Source organism: Cucurbita pepo, chromosome 3 (genome assembly GCF_057944985.1).
Source record: "Cucurbita pepo subsp. pepo isolate OVF chromosome 3, ASM5794498v1, whole genome shotgun sequence".
NCBI classification, from domain to species: domain Eukaryota; kingdom Viridiplantae; phylum Streptophyta; class Magnoliopsida; order Cucurbitales; family Cucurbitaceae; genus Cucurbita; species Cucurbita pepo.
In genome coordinates, this window is record NC_141800.1 from 9,149,043 (window position 1) to 9,170,237 (window position 21,195).

The 21,195-nt window shown below is 38.7% G+C and overlaps 1 long non-coding RNA gene and 1 other non-coding gene across 2 annotated transcripts; one reads left to right on the plus strand and one right to left on the minus strand.

Annotated features, from left to right (window-relative positions):
• Nucleotides 1-667: 667 nt before the first annotated feature.
• Nucleotides 668-739, plus strand: TRNAP-UGG (transfer RNA proline (anticodon UGG)). The gene has a single exon. It is a non-coding gene; the product is annotated as a tRNA-Pro (tRNA).
• Nucleotides 740-12,523: 11,784 nt separating this feature from the next.
• On the minus strand, nucleotides 12,524-17,747 carry LOC147793199 (uncharacterized). Its single transcript, XR_015420430.1, has 3 exons — nucleotides 17,652-17,747; nucleotides 13,787-13,865; nucleotides 12,524-12,790 (listed from the first exon to the last, which is right to left on the minus strand). It is a non-coding gene; the product is annotated as an uncharacterized LOC147793199 (long non-coding RNA).
• Nucleotides 17,748-21,195: the final 3,448 nt, after the last annotated feature.

Here is a 21,195-nt window from a genome sequence, read left to right on the forward strand (position 1 = left end):
AATTAAATCAAATAAACTGATGAACTGAACCGAATCAATCAAACCCAAATTGATTAGTTTGTTTCCTTTGTTGGGTTGTTGGTTTATTTTATAACCCTTCTATATTATAACAATTCAGTATAACATGCCTTACTTACAAGTAAAATATTAGACCATTAACTTTTCATTTTATAGCCGTCCAACCACTCAGAAAAATATATCTGAGTAGAAGCTAAATATTGGGTATTTAATAAAAGGCATTTGGTTTAGTGGTACGACCCTCACTTATGGTGCAACCTCAAATGCCCCTATGTCTAAATCTTTTCTTATTGAAAGACTTCATATTTATATAAACTTGTTGTTCGTATTATACTTACCATCTTAGGAAATAAAGAAAAAAAAAAGAAGAAAAACAAAAATTAAGGCGATTAAAATTATAATGATAATGCTCTTAATATCATTTCATGTTTTCCACTTTTGGTAAGTATGCCTATCCAAATCTTAAGCAGATCTAGTAGAAAGCTCTTTGTTCTTATTATGTTCTTGTTTTGTTCTCCAAGACACATTCTACATCCAAGGCTTCAGTTCAAGTACATCGAGAACTTCATGTGTTTCCTGCAATACGACAAAATATGACCTTAATACCTAGGCCTAAGGATTTATACATACGTTTTAAGTGGCATAACAAGGGCATTTGGTCTAGTGGTATGATTCTCGCTTTGGGTGCGAGAGGTCTCGAGTTCGATTCTCGAAATGCCCCTTCAAGAGAGATTGTAGAATTAAACGAAGTAAATAAATACAATAAAATGACACAAGTTATAAATTGTGAATAATAACAATGTGCATTCTATGTCGAAATGATTCATAAATTATACCTAATTTTTCTAATTTTGGACATGTTATTGATGACGAGACGTTTAGGGTTTTGTGACATGAGAATTGTGGGGATGTAGCTCAGATGGTAGAGTGCTTGCTTTGCATGTGAGAGGTACGAAGATCGACACCCTGCATCTCCAAAATAATACTATCCATTATTAAGTATGTTATTTCTTTTCAATTTTTCCTTAGTCATGACATGTTGAGTAGCCATATTTCTTCTTTTTTCACTATTATTAAGTATGTTATTTCTTTTCAATTTTTCCTTAGTCATGACATGTTGAGTAGCGATATTTCTTCTTTTTTCACTATTATTGATGACGGAAAATTTAGGGTTTTGTAACATAAGAATTGTGGGGATGTAGCTTAGATGGTAAAGCGCTTGCTTTGTATGCAAAAGTTATAGCTTATTCATACCTTACATGGTAAAGAATTGTGGGGATTGATACCTTACATCTCCAAAATAAACTATCCATTATTAGATATATTTTTTACTTTCAATTTTCCCTTATTCATGACATGTTGAGTAGCGATATTTCTTCATTTTCACTATTATTGATGACGGAAAATTTAGGGAATTTAGCCCAGATGGTAGAGGTGAAAAACTACTTGTTATTAATATTTTATTTCTATTCAATCTTTCCTTATTTATGACATAATGAGCCGAGATATTTTTTCATTTACACAATTATTTATGACGGGACATTTAGAGTTTTCTGATGTAAGAATTGTGTGTATGTGGATCAAATGGTAGAGTGCTCACTTCTCGTGTGGGTAGTACGGGGATCGATACCTTTCATCTCCAAATGAATGGATTATTAAATATATTATTTCTTTTCAAAATTTTCATATTTACGACATATAATGCGTAGGGATAGTTTTTCATTTTCACTATTATTGATAACGAGACATTTAGGGTGTTATGATGTAAGAATCATGGGGATGTAGCTCAGATGGTAGAGTTCTCTTGTTGCATGCAAGTGATACGTGGATCGATACCCTGCATCTCCAAAATAAACCTTGTTTATTATTAAATATGTTATTTCTTATCAATTTTTCTTTATTCATGACATGTTAAGTGTGATATTTCTTCATTTTCCCTATTATTGATGATGGAAAATTTAGGGGTTTTGTGATGCAAGAATTGTGAGGATGTAACTCAGATGCTAGAGCGCGCTTAGCATGCGAGAGGTATGGGGATCGGTACCTTGCATCTCCAAAAGAAACTCTATTCAATCTTTCCTTATTTGTGACATCATGAGCGGAAGTATTTTTTCATTTTCACTATTATTGATGACAGGACGTTTAGGGTTTTCTGATGTAAGAATCATGGGAATGTAGATTAGATTTTAGATCGCTTTCTTAGTATGTGAGAGGTATGGGGATCCATACTCGCATCTTTACAGGAAACTATTTGTTATTACTACTTTATTTCTATTCAATTTTTCCTTATTTATGGCATAATGAGCGGCGATATTTTTTCATTTTCACTATTATTGATGACAGGACGTTTAGGGTTTTCTGATGTAAGAATCATGGGAATGTAGATTAGATTTTAGATCGCTTTCTTAGTATGTGAGAGGTATGGGGATCCATACTCGCATCTTTAAAGGAAACTATTTGTTATTACTACTTTATTTCTATTCAATTTTTCCTTATTTATGGCATAATGAGCGGCGATATTTTTTCATTTTCACTATTATTGATGACAAGACATTTAGGATTTTGTGACATAAGAATCGTGGGGATGTAGCTCAGATGGTAGAGCACTCACTTTGGATGCGAGAGGTACGGGGATCGATACTTTACATTTGCATCTCTAGAAGAAACTATATGTTATTAATATTTTATTTTTATGCAATATTTCCTTTATTATGACATAATGAGCAGAGATATTTTTTCGTTTTCACTATTATTGATGAATTTAAAGTTTTGTGGATTCAGATGGTATACCGATCACTTTGCATGCGGGAATGTAGCTGATCACTTTGCATGCGGGAATGTAGCTTAGATTGTTTTATTTCTATTCATTCTTTTCTTATTTTGACATATTGAGCAGAGATATTTTTTTATTTTCACTATTATTGGTGATGGTAGGTTTAGGATTTTATGACATAAGAATTGTGGGGACGTAGCTCAGATGGTAGTGCACTCGCTTCGCATGTGAGAAGTTCGAGAATCGATACCATGCATCTCCAAAGGAATCCTACTACCAAATATTCTATTTCTATTTCAAATTTTTCTTATTTATGACATAATGAGCAGGGATAGTTTTCATTTTTACTATTGTTGATGATGGGACGTTTAGGGTTTTGTCATGTAAGAATTGTTGGGATGTAGCTAAGATGGTAAAGTGCATCCACGAGGATCAATACCCCGCATCTCCAAAAGTAACTATTTGTTATTAATATTTTATTTTTATTCAATCTTTCCTTATTTACAACATAATGAGTAGATATATTTTTTCATTTTCACTATTATTGATGATGGGAAGTTTAAAGGTTTTGTGATGTAAGAATTGTATGGATGTAGCTTAAATGGTAGAGTGCTTGCTTTGGATGCGAGAGGTACAAGGATCGCTATCATGCATCTCCAAATGAAAACAATCAATTATTAATCTTATTTATGACATAACGAGCAAAGGTAGTTTTTCATTTTAACTATTATTGATGACGAGAGGATTAGGGTTTTGTGGTGTAAGAATTGTGGGGATGTAGGTAAGATTATTTAGTGCACTAAAAGGTATATGGGTCAATACCCCACAACTCCAAAAAAAAAAATTATTTGTTATTAATATTTTATTTCTATTAAATCTTTCCTTATTTATAACCTAATGAGCAGAGATAGTTTTTCATTTTCACTTTTATTGATGACGTGACGTTTAGGGTTTTGTGATGTAATAATTTTCGGGATGTAGTTCAGATGGTAGAATGCTTTCTTTGCATGCAAGAGGTACGGGAATCGATACCCCACATCTAAAAAAGAAACTAATTGTTATTAATATTATATTTCTACTCAATCTTTCCTTATTTATGACATAATGAGCGGAGATATTTTTTCATTTTCACAATTATTGATGACGGGGCGTTTTGGATTTTCTGATGTAAGAATCGTGGGGATGTAGCTCAGATGGTAGAGTTTCCCATGTGAGAAGTACGGGATCGATACCTTCTGCAAATGAATTGATTACTAAATATATTATTTCTTTTTAATTTTTTCTTATTTCGACATAATGAGCAAGGATAATTGTGCGGATATAGCTCATATAGTAGAGCGCTCGCTTAACATGTGAGAGGTGCGGGGATTAATACCCCGCACTCTAAAGGAAGACTATTGATTATTAAACGTATTATTTCTTTTCAATATTTTCATATTTATGACAGAATGATATGGTAGAGAGCTCGCTTAGCATGTGAGAGGTGCCGGGATTGATACCCCGCATCTCTAAAGGAAGACTATCGATTATTAAATGTATTATTTCTTTTCAATATTTTCTTATTTATGACATAATGAGCAAAAATAGCTTTTCATTTTCACTATTATTGATGGCGAGACGTTTAGAATTTTGTGATGTAAGAATCATTGGGATACAGCTCATATGGTAGAGCGTTCGCTTAGCATATGAGAGGTATGGGGAATGATACCCTGCATCTCCTAAAGAAACTATAGGTTATTAATATTTTATTTCTATTCAAGTTTCCTTATTTTTGACATAATGAGCCGAAATTTCATTTTCACTATTATTGATGACGGGTAGTTTTGGGTTTTGTTACCCAAGAATTATGGGGATGTAGCTAAGATGGTAGAGTGCATCTCCTAAAGAAACTATTAATTATTAATATTTTATTTCTATTCAATTTTACCTTATTTGTGACGTAATGAGCAGAAATATTTTTTCCTTTTCACTATTATTGATGACGGGCAGTTTTGGGTTTTGTTATGTAAGAATTGTGGGGACGTAGCTAAGATGGTAGAGTGCTCTCTTTGCATGCGATTGGTACAGGGATCGATACCCCGAATACTCGGCTCTATATTCTTAAATGCTCTATAATATGGTGGTGCCTTAATGAGATATTTTAAATGGATTGTATACGCGTTTAAATGTTGTTTGCTACACACAAAAAGATAGGGATACTTAAATTTTTAAGTCACTCTTGAAAAGTATGGTGTGGGATAAATTAGATTATTGCCTATTATTTCTAAGAATATATTAAGTCTTGGGACTAATGTTTGTCATTTGTAGAGATGGCATATAATAGAGCAATTCATTAAAACGTTCTCATTTAGAGCAATTCATATAGTACCACTCATTGTTCTCCATATGTTTATGTAATTAATCTTCCTATTATTTGTAAGAATAATTCATATAGTACCACTCATTGTTCTCAATATGTTTATGTATTTAATTTTCCTATTATTTGTAAGAATATTAAGTCCTGGGACGAATGTTTGCCATTTGTAGCCGTTCTCGTTTAGAGCAATTCATAGTACTACTCATTGTTCTCCTTCTGAATATGTTTATGTATTTAATCTGCCTATTATTTGTATGAATATTAAGTTCTGGGACGAATGTTTGCCATTTGTAGAGATGGCATATAATAGAACAATTCATAGTACTCTTCTCCTTTATAGCAATTCATAGTACCACTCATTGTTCTCGTTTTGAAGATGTTTATGGATTTAATCGACCTATGTCTCTTGATTTGCTTCCTATTCATTCTAATATTTTTTTGAGTAAAACAACCACAATTAAGGCAGATATGATCAAAACATTGCACAAACAGGTGAAAGGAGACAATTGAGAAACAAAAAGTTACTTTAAGAATTAAATATTTTTGTGAGTAAAGCCACCACAAGTAAGGTCTGATCAAAACATTGCATAAAGAGGTGAAAGAGACAATTGAGAAACAAAACTTCAAAGTTGCTTAAAGAATTAACAAAGGACGGAAGGAAATCATTTTTCAACCCAATAATTGGGTTTGGATACATTTTCGCAAGGAGCGATTTCCATCTCAAAGGAAGACAAAGTTACATCCAAGAGTGGATAACCCTTATCAAGTCCTTAACAATGCATATAAAATGATGTTCCTTGAGAATTTTCAACACATTCTACTTTCAATTTTCAATGTTGCAGACTTAGTTCTTTTGATGTAGGTGATGATTTTTCTGATTCGAGGACGAATCCTTTTGACGAGGGGGAAGATGATAAGGATCACGGTGATCCCAATGTTCCAACTGGACCAGCCAAGAAGATTCAACAAGCATTCATTCTTTATCTATAAAATTGGATAGGCTTTGTTCAACTCTCATTTCATGTGTTACAAGCTTATTCGATTGAGGAAGAACCATTTGGAGCTTCAGAAGTGAATATTTACACAGTTAAAGTAGAGGATGAAGTTGCAAGCATCATTAGATGAGTTGTTAGAAAACTTTATTTATCTTTAATTCATAAAGTATGTAATGGTGAAATTGACCTTGTCTTCGGTGGAGATTCAAGGGGATTGAGATTAAATCCCGGTCACTAACTTCTTTTGTGCGGAGACTATAAATATCGTCAAATTATTATGTAAAAATAAGATTTTAGAGGAATGAAATTGATCTCTCTTGAGAAGTTCTCTTAAAAAGAAACTACATAAACTTAAAAGATGTTAATTCCATTTTACAATATTTAAAGGGTAGCAAAGAAGTAGTTTTGACATATCAACGTAGGTTTTGAAAACTAAAATTTAAAAATTTAAAAATTTAAAAAAATTAAAAAATAAATATATAATAAAAGTCGTTTTCAAAAAACTTAGTTTGTGGTGAAATTTTGCTTAAAATTCAAATGTATTGTTTCAATATCTATCCCAAAGGAATGCATATGCTCTAGTGGCAATGCAGCTTCAACCAAAATAATTTGAGCGGGATCATCCATAATCTTAAAGGTAGGAAATATAGGATATGAACTTTATTTATGTCCATATTTTTTAATAATATTAATTGAAATACATCCAATTGATTTGAAGAATAAATTCTATTATGTTATGGACAATGTGAAATTAACCTGACAATAATAGTAGGTTCTAAAGCACAAAAAAACACGTGGATAAATTTCAAATGTTGTGGCACACAAAACACATGGACTAGCAACTAAAAATGATTGTTTCACTACAAGGGCATTTGGTCTAGTGGTATGATTTTCGCTTCGGGTGTGGAGGTCTTGAGTTTGATTCATGAAATGCCCCCACAATTATATCAATTTAAATAGTTTGTTGTTTCTTTGTTGGGTTGTTGGTTTATTTGATAACCCTTGAATATTAGAATTGGCATAAGCAACCGCCCGATTATTTCTTTGCTTACTGCCCGATTATTTCCTTGAACTCCTAAAGATAAGATTGCCATCAAAGCAATTTGCTTATTTTTCTTTAATTAAACTCTCCTAGAAAAACCAATTTGCCTATTTTTCTTTAATTAAACTCTTCTAGAAAAACTAACTATTTGTATAAGATTGCCACCAAAGAATATGGGTTCCAACTCAAGGAATAAGATTGCCATCAAAGCAATTTGCTTATTTTTCTTTAATTAAACTCTAGCCTGATTATGAGTGTCAAAATTTGGTTTAACCAAATATGCATGTTTGCCAAATAAAACCCACAAATTTGAGTGGAATTTTGAGTGTCAAAATTTGGTTCACTCAAACTTGCATGCTTGCCGCATAATCCCACAAATTTGAGTGGAATTTTGAGTGTCAAAAATTTGGTAATCTCAAATTTGCATAAACATGTAAATATGACTCTATAAATAGAGTGATTAAGGAAAATGGAAAGTTTGCTCGAAAAACTTTGAGAAAGTCTCTCAAAGCTCTCTCTTTACATATACTAAATTCCTTTCACGTTTAGTCATTCACCGGATTCCACAATCCCATTCTAAGGCTGGAGAATAGTTGGGAAGACACTAGTTGTGGTTCGAAACCAGTTCGTTAAGAAAAAGAAATTTGAACTACAAAAGGTTAATATTCAAACTCATTGAGTTTTAATGCTTTTGAACATGCTAGCTAATTTACTATAATTGATGTACTTAGAGTGCCTAAGATCCAAATTTCTTCTGCACGTGTTATTGTAACACCATCAGTATTAACAAATTTATATGAACATTAAATAAAGTAAATGAAATAACGATGATATGTTCAATGCATAATTGAATACGAAGTCTACAACAAGGATATTTGGTTTAGTGGTATGATTCTTGCTTTTGGTGTGAGAGGTTTTGAGATCAACTCTTGGATTTTCCCTTTAATATAAAAGACCTAAATAATGAAATCCAATGCACTTAATTTGTTTCACTTTGTGTTTTTGTAGGTAAAACAATTTATTAATTAAGAATGTCATGTATGGATTGAAAAGTTAAAATGGTTGATGATTTTCTTTTCTTTAAATCCTTAAACTTCCTCTTATACAAAAAGACCTACCTCACCTTGTTGAACTTCCTTTTAGCCCCTCAACTCCAAACAAATATAGATTTCAAACTTGAGAGAAAAAATCATATCGAGTGAGAGCTAAAAATGATAGATGTTCAAGAAGAAAAATTTGGTCTAGTGGTATTATTCTTTTTTAGGGTGTGAGAGGTCCTAAGTTCACATCTTAGAATAGAGGGATTCATAGTACCGTTCTCCTTTAGAGCATAGTACCACTCATTGTTCTCCTTCTGAACATGTTTAAAAAGTTACTTTAAGAATTAAATATTTTTGTCAGTAAAGCAACCACAAGTAAGGTCTGATCAAAACATTGCATAAAGAGGTGAAGGAGACAATTGAGAAACACAATTTCAAAATTGCTCCCAAGACTTAACAAATGACGAAAGGAAATCATTTTTCAACTCGATAACTGAGTTTGGATATATTTTCACAAGGAGCGATACCCATATCAAAGTCAAAGGAAGACAAAGTTACATCCAAGAGGGGATGCCCCTTATCAAATCATTGAAATAATTAATAACAATGCATATAAAATGATCTTCGTGGAGAATTTTCAGCACATGAGAATGGTGGGGATTAATATAATATCAATGCATTCTATGTCGAAATGATTCATAAATTATACCTAATTTTCCCAATTTTGAAATTCCTATTTTGGACCTATTATTAATGACGAGACGTTTAGGTCTTTGTGACATGAGAATCGTGGGGATGTAGCTCAGATGGTATTGCGCTCGCTTTGTATGCGAGAGGTACGGGGATTGATACCCTACATATCTCCAAAATAAAACTATCAATTATTAAATATGTTATTTCTTTGGAATTTTTCCTTAGTCATGACATGTTGAGTAGCGATATTTCTTCATTTCTCACTATTATTGATGACAGAAAATTTAGGGTTTTGTGGTGCAAGTATTGTGGGGATGTAGCTCAGATGGTAGAGGCACTCACTTAGCATGCGAGAGGTATGGGGATTGAGATACCCTGCATCTCCAAAAGAAACTATTTGTTATTAATATTTTATTTCTGTTCAATCTTTCCTTATTTATGACATAATGAGCGGAAATATTTTTTTCATTTTCACAATTATTGATGACGGGACATTTAGGATTTTCTGATGTAAGAATCGTTCGGATGTAGCTCAGATGGTAGAGCTTCCCATGTGGGAAGTATGGGATCGATACTTTGCTTCTCCAAATGAATCGATTACTAAATATATTATTTCTTTTCAAATTTTTCATATTTACTACATAATGAGTAGAGATAGTTTTTCATTTACACTATTATTGATGACAATATGTTTAGGGTTTTGTAACATAAAAATTGTGGGGATGTAGCTCAAATGGTAAAGTGCTCGCTTTGTATGCAAGAGGTATGGGCTTTGATACCTTTCATCTCTGAAATAAAACTATCTATTATAAAATATATTTTTTACTTTCAATTTTCCCTTATTCATGACATGTTGAGTAGCGATATTTCTTCATTTTTACTATTATTGATGACGAAAAATTTAGGGTTTTGTGATTCAAGAATTGTGGGTATTTAGCCCAGATGGTAGAGCGCTCGCGTAGCATACGAAAGGTATGGGGATGTATACCCTGCATCTCCGAAAGAAACTATTTGTTATTAATACTTTAGTTCTATTCAATCTTTCCTTATTTATGACATAATGAGCCGAGATATTTTTTCATTTACACAATTATTGATGACGAGACGTTTAGGATTTTCTAATGTAAGAGTTGTACGGATGTAGATCAAATGGTAGAGCGCTCACTTCTCGTGTGGGTAGTACGGGGGTCAATACCTTGCATCTCCAAATGAATGGATTATTAAATATATTATTTCTTTTCAAAATTTTCATATTTATGACATAATGAGCACGGATAGTTTTTAATTTTCACTATTATTGATGACGAGACGTTTAGGGTTTTGTGATGTAAGAATCGTGGGGATGTAGCTCAGATGGTAGAGTGCTTGCTTTGCATGCAAGAGGTATGTGGATTGATACCTCGCATCTCCAAAATAAAACTATTTATTATTAAAAGAGGTATGGGGACTGGTACCCCGCATCTCTAAAGGATAACTATCAATTATTAAATATATTAATTATTTTCAATTTATTTTTATTATGACATAATGTGTAGAGATAGTTTTTCATTTTCACTATTATTGATGACGAGACATTTAGGGTTTTGTGATATGAGAATTTTGGGGATGTAGCTCAGATGGTAGAGTGCACGCTTAGCATGCGAGAGGCACGGGGATTAATACCTCTTATCTCCGAAAGAATCTATTCATAGCGACTCTTATCTCCGAAAGAATCTATTCATAGCGATATTTCTTATGACAGAAAATTTAGAGTTTTGTGACATAAGAGTTGTGGGGATGTAGCTTAGATGGTAGAGCGTTCGCTTAGCATGCAAGAGGTACGGGGATGGATACTTTTCATTTGCATCTCTCGAAGAAACTTTTTGTTATTAATATTTTATTTTTATTCAATATTTCCTTATTTATGACATAATGTGCAGAGATATTTTTTTTCGTTTTCACTATTTTTGATGAATTTAAAGTTTTGTGATGTAAGAATCGTGGGAATGTAGCTCAGATTGAAGAGCGATCACTTTGCAGCGAGGATGTAGCTCAGATGGTTTTATTTCTATTCAATCTTTTCTTATTTTGACATATTGAGCAGAGATATTTTTTTTATTTTCACTATTATTGGTGATTGTAGGTTTAGGATTTTATGACGTAGGAATTGTGGGGACGTAGCTCAGATGGTAGTGCACTCACTTCGCATGTGAGAAGTTCGGTGCGACACCCTGCATCTACAAAGGAATCCTACTATCAAATATTCTATTTCTATTTCAAATTTTTCTTATTTATGACATAATGAGGAGGGATAGTTTTCATTTTCACTATTGTTGATGATGGGATGTTTATGATTTTGTCTTGTAAGAATTGTTGGGATGTAGCTAAGACGGTAGAGTGCACTCTTTGCATGCAAGAGCCACGAGGATCGATACCTAGCATCTCTAAAAGTAACTAATTGTTATTAATATTTTATTTTTATTTCATGTTTCTTTATTTATGATATAAGGAGTAGAGATATTTTTTTCATTTTCACTATTATTGATGATGGGAAGTTTAAAGGTTTTGTGATGTAAGAATTGTAGGGATGTAGCTTAAATGGTAGAGCACTTGCTTTGCATGCGAGAGGTACGGGGATCGCTATCATGCATCCAAAGGAAAACTATCAATTATTAATCTTATTTATGACATAATGATCAAAGCGAGTTTTTCGTTTTCACTATTATTGACGACGGGACGTTTAGGGTTTTGTGATGTAAGAATTGTGGGGATGTAGGTAAGATGGTTGAGTGCACTCTTTGCATGCGAGAGGTACGAGGATTTTGGGTTTTGTTATGTAAGAGCTGTGGGGATGTAGCTAAGATGGTAGAGTGCATCTCTTGAAAAAACTCATTAATATTTTATTTCTATTCAATTTTTCCTTATTTTTTACATAATTAGGAGAAATATTTTTTCATTTTCACTATTATTGATGACGTGCAGTTTTGGGTTTTGTCATGTAAGAATTATGGGGATGTAGCTAAAATGGTACAGTGCATCTTCTAAATAAACTATTGGTTATTAATATTTTATTTCTATTCAATTTTTCCTTATTTTTGACAAGCAGAAATATTTTTTCATTTTCACTATTATTGATGGCGCTCAGTTTTGTGTTTTGTTATGCAAGAATTGTGGGAATGTAGATAAGATGGTAGAGTGCTCTGTTTGCATGCGATTGGTATGGGGATCGATACCCCGAACACCCCGCTTTGTATTCCTAAATGCTCTATAATATGGTGGTGCCTTAATGGGATAGATATTTTATATGGATTGTATATGCCTTTAAATGTGGTTTGCTACACGAAAAAAAAAAGATAGGGATAGTTAAATTTTTAAGTCACTTTTGAAAAGTATGGTGTGAGATAAATATTGACTAATGTTTGCAATTTGTAGAGATGACATATAATAGAGGAATTCATAGTATCGTTCTCCTTTAGAGCAATTCATAGTACCATTCATTGTTCTCCCTCTAAAAATCTATATGGATTTAATCTGCCTATTATTTCTAAGAATATTAAGTCTTGGGACGAATGTTTGCTATCTGTAGAGATGACATATAATAGAGCAATACTTCATAGTACTGTTCTTGTCACAGCCCAATATTTTACTACGGACAGTGACTAACGACACGACACAGATGCACAAGAGATTTAAATATGCAGTAGCGAAAATCATCAAATTTCAATAAAGGTTTTCAAACGATAAACACAGTCACAAGACCGTTTGGAAAATAAATTTAAAAAGAATGCGAATACAAAAATAAAGACTAAAACTGGACTGACGCCCCGGGACAACCCATTCCTCTGTGACAATTCCCTTCAGATCACGCCCACTCTTGACCGACGCCTCGCGCTCCTGAAAAAAAAAAGGGAAAACATAGCAAGGATGAGTATAAAAATTATACTCAGTAAGCCACCTACTTGTAGGCTCTTTTCGCATCTTAATTTAACAGGTTGCCACGGTTTCCTATTTCGGTTCTAGGACGACTGGCTCTAATCTAGGTCCCTTGGGGCTTGCCCCTTGTGTTTCACTGATTTTTCGTCCTCTCATTAAACGCCTAGAGGTTCTTTATGCCAAGCTAATATGGTCGGTATCTCTCTATGAGGTGCTACCTCTACATGGCTATCTGAGACTACATGGTACCTGGCCTAGGGGTGTGCTGAGTACCCCTATGCCCATCTAGTCCCTCTATGGGGGGCGCGACCCAACCCGTTCCCATGCAGCTAATGGGCTGTACGACGTGGGGACACATTTCCCATGCGAAATGGCTAAGAGCAGTAAAGACTGATCAGGGACCCCTTGGTCCTCCCACGAAGCTATAGATACCGTTCACACGCTAGCAATCTATGAACACTCCGGGGTACCTTCTTACCGTGGTAAACTGCTAAGTTTCTAGGGAAAAATTAAGTCAGGCTAGAGCGGCATTTCGCTCCTAACCAAGATTCCCTAATCTTATCAAAGAAATGGGCCCTAGCAATTAACAGAGGGTGCATGCAATCTTCCTCTAACATCATAGTATGTAATTCATGCAAACTAGGCATACCGGCTCAACGGGGCGATGACCTCCATCAAGCACCCAGAGCACGAAGTTCGCGCTCAATGGGGCGAATTCGTCCATCAAACACCCGAAACCCGGCATACACAATTCTACACATAAAATAACGCATGCATACATACGGCGGAAGCTTAAGGCATACAAGCAACACTCAAGTAATTTACCCAATTCAAACACAACAGATAAACTGACTAGTAACTTACATGAAGAGCTAATCTGAAGCAGAACTACTAGCATGCATGCAATCTGAGCGAATCCTACAAGTATTTCTTCCTAAATACCGGGTGGTGACTTACCTGGTTGACGCGTGCCCTTTCGCTAGCGTTTCTTTGCCCGTGAGGTGTCCAAAAATACTGATTTCTCTAAATTAAATCCCTATCCACGTAAAAACAGTATTAGAACTGGAGCCGGGACAAAAATCGAGAAAACAGAAAACAACCGGGCCAAATTGGCCATTCCACGCGCGCTCACGCGCCCAGCAGCATGCTGGAAGTGCGTGGCCACGCGCGCGGGAAGGCGCCAGCCGCAGGCTGCACGCGCGCCTGCCACGCGCGCCCAATCCTGCACAGTCGCGGGTCGGTCGATCTCTCTCTAACCTCTCTCTAACCTCTTTTTTTTTCTTTTGCAGGCAATATGGCTGGATTTTCCTTGGACCCCTATTTGGGTTGGAGGGGCAAAATGACATTTTTGCCCCTCAGTTGACTTAGCCCTTTTTTTTTTTTTTTTTTTTTTCGCGTTACAAATTCTCCCCTCCTTAGGAACTTTCGTCCCCGAAAGTAGCTATCCCTTGGAAGAGTTCGGGATAAGCTTTCCTCACGTCCTCTTCTCGTTCCCAGGTTGCCTCTTCCTCACGGCGGTTACCCCATGAGACCTTTACCAAGGGAATATCTTTGTTACGCAACCGCCTAGTGTCTCGAGCCAAAATCCTGCTAGGCTGTTCCTCGTAAGACAGATCTTCTCGAAGAGGAAGCATCCCATGCTCGATTACATGAGTAGGGTCGGGAGTATACTTTCGCAGCATGGATACGTGGAACACATTGTGCACGGCGGCAAGGTTCGGTGGTAGGGCAATTTTGTAAGCCACAGCCCCGACTCTGTCCAGAATCTCGAAGGGGCCTATGAACCTTGGGCTCAATTTCCCTTTCTTCCCGAACCTCAACACCCCCCTCATAGGGGCCACCTTCAGGAACACGTGGTCACCCACCTCAAATTCGAGGTCCCTTCTACGCACATCTGCATAGCTTTTCTGTCGACTCTGTGCGGTGAGTATCCTCTGTTTGATTTTCTGCACCGCTGCGTTGGTGACCTGGACCAACTCTGGTCCCATTAGTTGCTGCGTGCCTACCTCTTCCCAAAACACTGGTGTTCGACACCTACGCCCATACAGTGCCTCGAAGGGGGCCATCTGAATGGTCGCTTGATAACTATTGTTGTAGGCAAACTCCATTAAAGGCAGGTGTTCGTCCCAACACCCAGCGAAATCTAAGGAGCAGGCTCGCAACATGTCCTCTAAAACCTGATTCAGCCTTTCGGTCTGTCCGTCCGTTTGAGGATGGAATGCTGTACTGAACCTCAACTGAGTTCCTAGTGCCTTCTGAAGACTCCTCCAGAACTGAGAGGTGAACCTGGTGTCCCGGTCTGATACTATGGACACTGGTACCCCGTGCAGGCGTACTATCTCCTTGATATATAACTGAGCCCACCGGTCTACTCGATATGTGGACTTTCCTGGAATGAAGTGGGCTGTCTTAGTCAGTCTGTCTACAATTACCCATATGACGTTGAAACCCTGCTTTGTCTTTGGCAAACCCAAAACGAAATCCATACAGACTGCTTCCCATTTCCACTGAGGGACACTCAGGGGCTGTAGCAATCCTGCTGGGCGCTGCCTCGGGGCCTTCACCTGCTGGCAGGTCAAGCAACGGCTTACGAAATCCGCTATGTCCCTCTTCATTCCGGACCACCAGTAAAACCTCTTCAGATCCTGATACATCTTTGTACTTCCAGGGTGGAACACATAAGATGTATCGTGGGCTTCGGTCATAATATCTTTTAAGATTCCCTCGTCTCGGGGAACGCACAGGCGGTTTTGCCATAGCAGACCCCCGTCTGAGGAGATAGAATACCCTACTGGCCTCTCTGTCTCAATCTGACTCCACACTTTACTGAGGTGTTCATCAGACCTCTGAGCGTCGATAACTTTCTTCCGTAGGGTAGGCTGTATAGTTAACTGTGCCATCTGAACATTACCACCTTTAACCACCACGTCTATCCCAGCCCTCTTCATCTCATCTTGTAGTTTTTCCTGTGTGGTGATCATCACAGAAGTATGCACAGCCTTCCTGCTCAATGCATCAGCTACCACGTTGGCTTTGCCTGGATGGTACAGAATCTCTATGTCATAATCCTTTACCAGCTCCAACCATCGCCTTTGTCTCATATTGAGCTCCTTCTGCGTGAATAAGTACTTGAGGCTCTTATGATCAGTGAAGACTTGTACTTTTTCCCCATACAGGTAGTGCCGCCACGTTTTTAGAGCAAATACTACCGCTGCTAACTCGAGATCATGCGTGGGGTAGTTTCGTTCATATTCTTTCAATTGTCGAGAAGCATACGCTATCACCTTACCTTTCTGCATGAGCACACACCCCAAGCCTTTCCCTGATGCATCACTGTACACCACGAGATTACCTGACCCGTCTGGAACTGTAAGGACTGGTGCAGTTACCAACCTCTTCTTGAGTTCCTGGAAACTCTGTTCGCAGACTCGAGTCCAAGCAAAGGGCTTGCCCTTCTTGGTTAGCTGAGTCAGCGCCGAGGAAATTTTGGAGAAATCCTGAACAAACCTTCTGTAATAACCAGTTAGCCCAAGAAAACTCCTCACCTCTGTGACTGTGGTCGGCTGTGGCCACCTCATCACTGCTTCTATCTTAGCTGGGTCCACTGTGATCCCCTTGCTTGACACCACGTGACCCAGAAACGCAACCTCAGACAACCAAAACTCACACTTAAAGAACTTGGCATACAACTGCTGAGCTCTCAGTATTGTCAAGACTTTTCTGAGGTGTATTTCATGATCTGCCTCTGACTTAGAGTATTCCAGAATGTCGTCGATGAACACTATGACAAAGGTGTCTAAGAATTCCTTAAACACCCTGTTCATTAGTTCCATGAAAACGGCTGGTGCATTGGTAAGGCCAAAAGACATAACGAGAAACTCGTAATGCCCATAACGACTTCTGAAGGCTGTCTTGGGTATATCCCCTTCTCTGACCCTCAACTGATGATACCCCGACCTTAGGTCAATTTTGGAGAAAACTGTTGCTCCCTGTAGCTGATCAAACAGGTCGTCAATTCTCGGGAGAGGGTACTTATTCTTTATAGTGACCTTGTTTAATTCCCTGTAATCAATACACATCCGCATGGACCCGTCCTTCTTCTTGACAAACAGAACAGGGGCTCCCCAGGGTGATACACTGGGTCGGATGAAACCCTTATCCAACAACTCCTGTAACTGTTCCTTCAATTCCCTGAGTTCTGCAGGTGCCATCCTGTAAGGTGCCTTGGAGATCGGCACCATTCCTGGTTCTAAATCGATCCCAAAATCGACTTCCCTAGCTGGGGGCAAACCCGGCAGATCCTCCGGAAAGACATCTACGAACTCCCTGACGATGTGTACCGATGAGGTTTTTTGTTTGTTACTATTATCTAAGGTCACGCTGGCTAGGAATGCAATTGCGCCACTACGAATAAACTTCTTAGCCCTTAGCGAGGTTATGACGCTCGGGACACCTTTGGAAGTGGCTCCCTTGTAGGTAAAGCTGTCCCCTGACGGGAGCCTGAGAGTCACTATTCGGGTCTCGCAGTCTATCAAAACGCGATTCTCGCCTAGCCAATCCATACCCAAGATGACATCGAAGTCTTGCATACTTAACACTATCAGTGTAGCTTCGATGACACGCCCTGCTATTGTTACTCCACCTCCCTTAACCCTATGGGTAGCTAGCAACAGCTCGTGAGCATGGGTAGACACTGATAGGGTAATCTCTAAAAGTTCTTTCTCTAGCTGTGCTAGCTCTACAAACTCTTCAGATACGAATGAATGCGTCGAACCCGAATCAAACAAAACTAATGCAAGATGACCAAATACGGGTAGCGTACCTGTGACAACCGCGTCAGGCTGGTCAGCTTGCCTGGCTGTTGTTGCATGGGCTACAGCTCGCCCCTGCTGATGTTGGCCAGCTTGGCCCCTCTGATGCTGTCTGCAGGCAGGTTGACACGCTGATCGTTTCTCTGAGGGCAATCCACTGCAAAGTGCCCTACCTGACCGCATCTGTAACAGGCGCCTGTTCCTGCTCTGCATTCCCCCGTGTGAGGACGCCGACAATTAGGGCACAAGGTCATGTTCCGTACCGGGGCTCTCCCTCGCCTATCAGTGCGACCACGTGGTGGTCTGCAAGTTCTGGGGTGGCTAGGGTATGTCCCCTTTCCCTGGGCCGCAGTGTGGGATGATTGTGCTATTCCCAACTGAAGCTTGTCGGTACGGGGCGAGTCGAGCAGGGTCGCCACCTGAAGGGCTTTCGTATAGACAAAGGATGACTGGGATGCCACATTCCCCCTTAGTTCTTCCCTCAGGCCAGCGATAAATCGTTCGCCCTTCAACTCCTCAGAACTAACATAGGCTGGAGAAAACCTTGCCAGCCTATTGAACTCCAAGTCATAATCCTCCACTGATCTGTCTCCTTGTTTCAATGCGAGGAACGCGGCCTGCATTTTCACTCTGGCAGTGATTGGGTAGTATTTGTGGAGGTATGCGTCTTTAAACTGACACCATGTAATAAACTCTCCTTGTGGTACTATGGTTTTCTGAGCACCTTTCCACCAGAAGTGCGCTTCTCCTTTCAGCATATATGTCCCACAATGGACTTCGTACTTTGGTGGGCAGTTCATAAAATGGAAGGCCGTTTCTATGGCCTCTAGCCAATTCTCAGCGGCAATAGGATCCACCTTGCCTCCGTCAAAGGAAGGCGGTTTATGCCTCTGGAAATCTCTCAAGTAGCGGGACTCCACAGTCATAGTCCCTGAATCCTTGCCCCCTTGCCCTGTTAACTGATTAGACATCATGGTCTGAATCATCTGGTTCGTCAGAGCCTGATTTTCCATCGACGTCATCATGAACGTCTGAAACATCTCAGCTGAGGGCATGGCTAATGGCTGGTTTAGTGGGACTGCTGTACACGGGGTTGGATCCGATGGGGCCTCCTCGGAGAAGGGAGTAGTAGGGGGTGTCTCAAGCAGCCTTCGGGCCTTGGCCTTCATTCGGCGTCTTTTTGATCTTGATGGCTGTGGTACTGTCCCCTCGCTAGTTTGGGGCATATCCCCAACCTCCTCCTGAAGTTCAGGTTGTTCCTCTTTAGGTGTTGGAACCGAGGTGTCCTGAACTTCCTCTCTTCTTCCCCTTCTAGGTCCTGGCCCTACATACGGTTCGCGTCTCTTTGGTGCCATTATCTACCACAATAACAAAGAACTATGGTCACAATTCATTCACAACGCATCTCCTAGGTAATGTGCGATATAATGCCCTAGTCAGTCATGGTATGCTCTATAAATACTAACTTAACCTTTGTCTCTATGTTTCCGTCGCGTGAGAACGTCTGGTCGTGAGCGGCATGTGATTGACGAGCGAAGTCACAGAGGACACGACTCTCTACCCTAAATGTCTACAGGACCTATAACCTGACTGCTCTGATACCAAATTTGTCACAGCCCAATATTTTACTACGGACAGTGACTAACGACACGACACAGATGCACAAGAGATTTAAATATGCAGTAGCGAAAATCATCAAATTTCAATAAAGGTTTTCAAACGATAAACACAGTCACAAGACCGTTTGGAAAATAAATTTAAAAAGAATGCGAATACAAAAATAAAGACTAAAACTGGACTGACGCCCCGGGACAACCCATTCCTCTGTGACAATTCCCTTCAGATCACGCCCACTCTTGACCGACGCCTCGCGCTCCTGAAAAAAAAAAAGGGAAAACATAGCAAGGATGAGTATAAAAATTATACTCAGTAAGCCACCTACTTGTAGGCTCTTTTCGCATCTTAATTTAACAGGTTGCCACGGTTTCCTATTTCGGTTCTAGGACGACTGGCTCTAATCTAGGTCCCTTGGGGCTTGCCCCTTGTGTTTCACTGATTTTTCGTCCTCTCATTAAACGCCTAGAGGTTCTTTATGCCAAGCTAATATGGTCGGTATCTCTCTATGAGGTGCTACCTCTACATGGCTATCTGAGACTACATGGTACCTGGCCTAGGGGTGTGCTGAGTACCCCTATGCCCATCTAGTCCCTCTATGGGGGGCGCGACCCAACCCGTTCCCATGCAGCTAATGGGCTGTACGACGTGGGGACACATTTCCCATGCGAAATGGCTAAGAGCAGTAAAGACTGATCAGGGACCCCTTGGTCCTCCCACGAAACTATAGATACCGTTCACACGCTAGCAATCTATGAACACTCCGGGGTACCTTCTTACCGTGGTAAACCGCTAAGTTTCTAGGGAAAAATTAAGTCAGGCTAGAGCGGCATTTCGCTCCTAACCAAGATTCCCTAATCTTATCAAAGAAATGGGCCCTAGCAATTAACAGAGAGTGCATGCAATCTTCCTCTAACATCATAGTATGTAATTCATGCAAACTAGGCATACCGGCTCAACGGGGCGATGACCTCCATCAAGCACCCAGAGCACGAAGTTCGCGCTCAATAGGGCGAATTCGTCCATCAAACACCCGAAACCCGGCATACACAATTCTACACATAAAATAACGCATGCATACATACGGCGGAAGCTTAAGGCATACAAGCTACACTCAAGTAATTTACCCAATTCAAACACAACAGATAAACTGACTAGTAACTTACATGAAGAGCTAATCTGAAGCAGAACTACTAGCATGCATGCAATCTGAGCGAATCCTACAAGTATTTCTTCCTAAATACCGGGTGGTGACTTACCTGGTTGACGCGTGCCCTTTCGCTAGCGTTTCTTTGCCCGTGAGGTGTCCAAAAATACTGATTTCTCTAAATTAAATCCCTATCCACGTAAAAACAGTATTAGAACTGGAGCCGGGACAAAAATCGAGAAAACAGAAAACAACCGGGCCAAATTGGCCGTTCCACGCGCGCTCACGCGCCCAGCAGCATGCTGGAAGTGCGTGGCCACGCGCGCGGGAAGGCGCCAGCCGCAGGCTGCACGCGCGCCTGCCACGCGCGCCCAATCCTGCACAATTGGGTTTTTGAAGGACAAGTTGGGTGTGATCGACATACACTCTCCAACTTGAGGGGGAGTATTAAGAGGATATTTTGGAGATATATTTTAATAATTAGTTAGAATATATCTGAGATATTTAGGGAGTTTATAGATTTGATTAACCCTATATTTTATTTATTTACAAGATTTAGTTAGTTATATATTTTTTTTTCTATTTTTAGGTTTTAGTTGATAGTTTGTATCCTATTTAAACGTGGTAAACCTGAATGAAGATCATACTTTCGATTCCAATTCTATTTCTATTTCTCATTCTTAACACACTCTTTTCCTCCTCACCATATCTAAACACTATAACTTTGATCCAGTATTGTCATATGGTTAACATTCCCTCTTTAATGTACAAGGACATTTTATAACTACCACGAA